General features: G+C 32.2%; 1 protein-coding gene across 1 annotated transcript in view; it reads left to right on the top strand.

The window, feature by feature from the left end:
• Tecrl (trans-2,3-enoyl-CoA reductase-like) overlaps positions 1-5,351 on the top strand; it is a 114,040-nt gene that overhangs the window by 80,066 nt on the left and 28,623 nt on the right. The gene's annotated exons all lie outside the window — the stretch shown is intronic.

Genomic DNA, 5,351 nt, shown 5'->3' on the forward strand with positions numbered 1-5,351 from the left:
CGACCTTGCGCTTGCCAGGCAGGCGCTTTGCCGCTGAGCTAAATCCCCAGCCCCCATATTTTCATCTTAACAGAAGAAACTGTGCAGAAAATGTTCAATCTGAGTGTAGTTTAACAATATTTACAGATTATATTGAGATTATAATATTTATAGGTCCTTTGCTTAGCTCTAGATTTTGGAGCTAATTTTCCTATGTTTCTTCTAGCATTTTAATAATTTTTATTTTAATAATGTAATAATAATGTGTTCTAAATTCTTCATAACTTTCAATCATCAAACCTAATATTTTCATTCAATTTGCTTCATGTTTCTGAACCATATTTTATATCTTTATTTCCACGATCATTTTGATTTTTAATACTTTTATTTCCATTGGTTTTCCATTATTTTGGCATTTACACCTCCCTTTTACTCCCTCTTAAGTTTACAAAGAAGATTATCTATTATCATGTTAAATATGAAATAGTAATGTAAATTGTTTCATTTTCTTTTGTTAATAAACTTTGTAAAGAGTTGAATGACTTTACATCTAGGATCTTCCTTACTCATCACAATTTATTTCAATTTTTATGTGTTTTAAAGCCAAAAACGTTATTTTTATTTCATCTGATCTAAAATTATTCATATTCCTCTTTTTTACTGCAATTTAATTTTTTCTTCTAATGCTGAGCTTACATCTAGAATCATTACCCTTCTTCCTGAAGAACAACTCTAGTGCTCTGTTCAAGTTCAATTATTGATGAACTATCTCAATTCATTTTCACCTTAAAATACTTTCATATGTTTTTGCTTGGACAAGATTTTTACATAAGACCCACCTCTATGATGGAAGTTATTTTTTGTTCACAAAATTTCATTATTTGTGATTTGATTTCACTATTTCTGTTGGGAATTCAGCTATGCTCTTTTAAAAATAGTCTCTCTTCCTTAGTATTATTTAATTTGCTTATTTATTTATTTATTTAACTTCTTTGAGACAGGACCTCACTGTGTAATTCAGGCTGGCTTTGAACTCACTTTGTAGCCCAGGCTGGCCTCAAACTCACAGTGAGCCTCCTGCCGCAGCCTCCTGAGTTCTGGGATTACAGGACTTCGCCACCGTGCCCGGCCTTTAGCTTGTTTTAAATTTTGATTGTTTGCTTATAAGTAATTTCACCTTGCCTATGATACCCACAAGTATGATCATGTTTCTATTTATGCTGTTTTAGGTTTACACTGCTATCAGAGTCTATAGTATAAAAAATGTCTGAGTAATGATCTGTGATTTGAACATTATTTCAGGAATGGTTTCCATAGTCTGTTATCCATCATCTGAATTGACAAATATGTGCATATGGATATTATCTGTGTATATACATGTATGTGTGTGTACACATAAATAGGTCTGTATACATATATATGTGTATATATATGTATATGCTTGTATCTTCATGTGTTGCTTGTCTGTTACTCTCTTTATATCCTTGTATACTCTCTTTATATTCAGATTATAGTTTCATTTTTAAAAGATTTTCATTCATCTGAAATTCTCTAACTCTTCTTTTATTTCTTTGAACAAATAAAATATATGTATGTATATGTAGCTAGATGAATAATAAATAGGTGTGTGTGTGTGTGTGTGTGTGTGTGTTTGCATCTGCTGTCTCTTGCTATTTGTCACAATATCTTTAATCCTGTTACTCCTGCATATTTCTTACTAGATGCAGGAAATAGAAAATTTTATGTAAAACCTCTCAAAGATAACAGAGGTCTAGAATGCTATCATTTTTTTAAAATGATAAATTCATTGTGCTCCAGATCTACTTATGCTTCTACTGGATCTTGACCTTATTGAGCTGATTAATGAGTGAAATGACTTCAGGCTGAACTTCAGCATATTGTCCAGGAAAACTGCACACTACTTATCAGGCCACATGCGTTCTTGAGAAATAACAACCAAAGGACTTTTGCTTCCATTCCTAGACATGGTCAATGAAATCATTTTTAAAAGTACTCTTGTCAGGCTTTGTATTCTTAGGCTCATTTATCTGTCCAGAGCCCCTTTTCAAAAATTTTGACCTCTAAAATTCTTGTGTTTTTTTTGTGTTGTTGTTGCAGTTTTTGGGTCAAACTGAGAAGTTCTATGCTACTGAGTTATATTCTGAGCATCTCTCTCCTTTTTCTTTCATGTTTTTCTTTTTTTTTTCTGGTACTGGATATCGAACTCATGACCTTGTGCTTGCCAGGCAAGGGCTGTGCCACTGAGCTAAATCCCCAGCCCTTTTTATGTTGACACAGTATCTTACTAGGTTGGAATTTGAATCTTCCTGCCTTAGCCTCCTGAGTAGCTGGAGTTAGAGGTGTACACCAGAATCAAATTGGCTTCCTCCAAATTCTTCAGTGATGCAAGTGGTCTATGAAGCCTGAAAATATTACCTTTATTAAAAAAATACAATTTCATAAAAAGATAATGAGATTAACAGTAGTTATTAGTACACTGTGTATAATTTTTCTAAGTCATTCAAAGGTGTGACAGCTTTTCTTGATATAGAATTTCTGCTTTTGTATTAACATGAAATAGTCTTTATAAATTTTTATTATTTGCTTGGTCTATATATCTATGCCTATCTGTTTGTATTTTATTTTGGCTATGTTTTCACATTTTTAGCCAGAAAACCAATTTAATTTTCATGAGCATTTATATTAATATTTGTCTATCTAGTCCTTATTTTTATAGTGAAGCTAGTTTTCTGTGTAGTAAGCTAAGAGTTTTCTCAATCATTTTTATATGAATATTCAAACTTACATGTTTAAAGATATGTTGTGCAGAAGTTGTTTATTATCATTTTCTAGTGTGTATAAGGTATATACTTATAACTTGGCATCACCTTAGCTTTAATATTTCAGCAGAAATCATATTGTAATATAATAGTGGCCTTCACAGAATATATTCATGTATGCTATCTTTTGTCCCAATGAAAGTTTGTATGTCTGGCAGAATTTTTTTCAGGCATAATATATAGTGATGTAATAAATAGTGACAGCTTTAGTACTTAGTTATTTTTTCTCATTGCTGAAGAATGCCCAAAACTTTATCATAAGCACATGAGATCTAATGTTCATATTCTCCAGAACTCAGCGATGTTATTTTGCAATACAATAAGGTTAGGACCCTGAGACTGAATAGGAAGAAGTGACAAAAGATCTGCAAAAGAAAAAACTGATGAACAAAGGAGAACTGTTCGCATAGAAGAGAGAAAGTCTCTTACGAAATAGAAAGATGAAAAAGACATCCCCTTATTGTCAATTGTTCATAATATTGAAATAATAGTACTTAAAATAAGAAATGAAAGTAAAACAAATTCCAATAGTGGTTATTGATTATAATAATTCTATGGGTGGTATTGACAGAGTTGATCAACATCTAAGAAACTCTCCTATAATCAGGAGCAGAGAAAAAATATTACTGTAAATATTTATGCAACTCCTGGAGCAAACAATATGGAATTTATTTGTTATTTATTCAAAACAAGAGGGCTCAAAATGTAATTTACAATTTAGATAGGGCTAATAGGCCAAATAATTGAAAAATATGGCCTAGGAAAATGCCAAACAGAACATCCATCACTGACATCTTCACCATCATGTTTGCTGGATAGACATTTTATTGAGATTATACCACCCACAGAAAATTAGAAAAGCTAACAAGACAGTGTGAAGTGTGCTATTTAAAGAAACACAATCATGCGAAAAGAATTTGCAAAGATAACAAATTGTACTGTCCAGATTATCACATTGCATTGTGAATCGAATGTTTTAAGATATATCATACACAGAAAATTTTTTTCAACAAATTTGATTAAATTGTTATTTTTATTTCTTGTTATATTATAAAAATATATGGACAATGCAAATTTTTGTCATCCTGTGTTTAAATAATTGGATTAGTAAGAGTTAAAAAGAGAAAGATTTTTTAGCTCAAAATTTGTTGACATTTTAGTTCATTAGTCAGATGGTTCCAAATCAATGTAGCATGGCAGAGGGGCAACACAGAGGAGAAACAGTTCATGGCAAGGCAGAAGGCAGTGAACAATATGCAGCAGCAGCAGCCGCAGCAGCAGAAGCCTTGTTTCTGTCCCCTGTATTTTCCATCCAATAGGCTGTAAGCTTATTGATTGACAGCACCCATACCCAGCATGGTGCTTCCATTATCGGCCCCTTAATCCCAGCATCACACACCCTAGACCCAACCACCTCTGGAAAGCCCCACCCATAACCACATGGGGATTTGGGATGACATCTAGATACAAGCCATAACAACTGTTGTTCATAGTATTGATAACTGCTGATATATGCCTAGAAAGCTTTCGCAAATTTGGCTTTCTTAGACAAGGTAATATTACAGTAAATATTTTACATCTTCTGTAATATAAATCATTCTTTGTTACTTCAGAGTATTGACCAGACTCCATCATTAGATATTCAAAAGTAACATCCTATGTATATCTCCTCTTAGACATAAATTAATACCTCACAAATGAATTTGCCTTTCCAATAAATTGATGAGTTGTTGTACTTTAAACTCACAAATCATTCTTTGCTTAAAATGTATGTAATTAAAAAACAGAATTAGAACTGAGGAAACTTGAATATGTAAATTGTTATTTGCTTTATGTAAAACTGTATTGTACACTTTTATTATATATTTGTACAAATATATAAAATTATATATATGTATATGTTATGCATTTAAATCATAGCTGGTAGAAATTCTCACTCGAACTCTAAATGATTCAGTATGAGTTTGCACAGATAAATTTGCAAGATTTGTGAAGATTCAATTATTTTTTCTTCATGCTGAAAATGGGTGAAGACAGACGAAAGTAGGTAATGACAGTCAAATTTATTTTTGTTATGTTTGTGTATATTGTCTTCTTTTTGACTACTAAGGATTAAACTATTTTTCCATCTGAATATTCTAGAGACTTTAATCTGTAATCATACAAATTTAAATTATGAGCAGTTATCACATTCCAAAAAATTGTCAAAAAATTTAGCGATGACTTGAATCGCACCATCTTGTCGCAACATAATCTAAGAATTAACTTAGATTATGTTAGGTCCCTGTAGGTCAGGCATCTGTCTTTACTTATATGATCACCAGGTGCTCTGGCATTCAAAAGTTGGTCCTCTTTCCTGGATGACCGGCTGAAATCATAACATTTTAGGAAAAGAAGGCTGAATTATTTCAATTGGAGTGAGAGTAAAAACAATAGATAAGGATGTTAGAGTTATGCAGAGAAAAGAAATGTAGGGGCTGGGGATTTAGCTCAGCGGCAAAGCGCCTGCCTGGCAAGTGCAAGGTCGTGAGT

The sequence above is a fragment of the Chinchilla lanigera genome, unplaced genomic scaffold (assembly GCF_000276665.1).
Source record: "Chinchilla lanigera isolate Chin_1 unplaced genomic scaffold, ChiLan1.0 scaffold00046, whole genome shotgun sequence".
Lineage (NCBI taxonomy): Eukaryota > Metazoa > Chordata > Mammalia > Rodentia > Chinchillidae > Chinchilla > Chinchilla lanigera.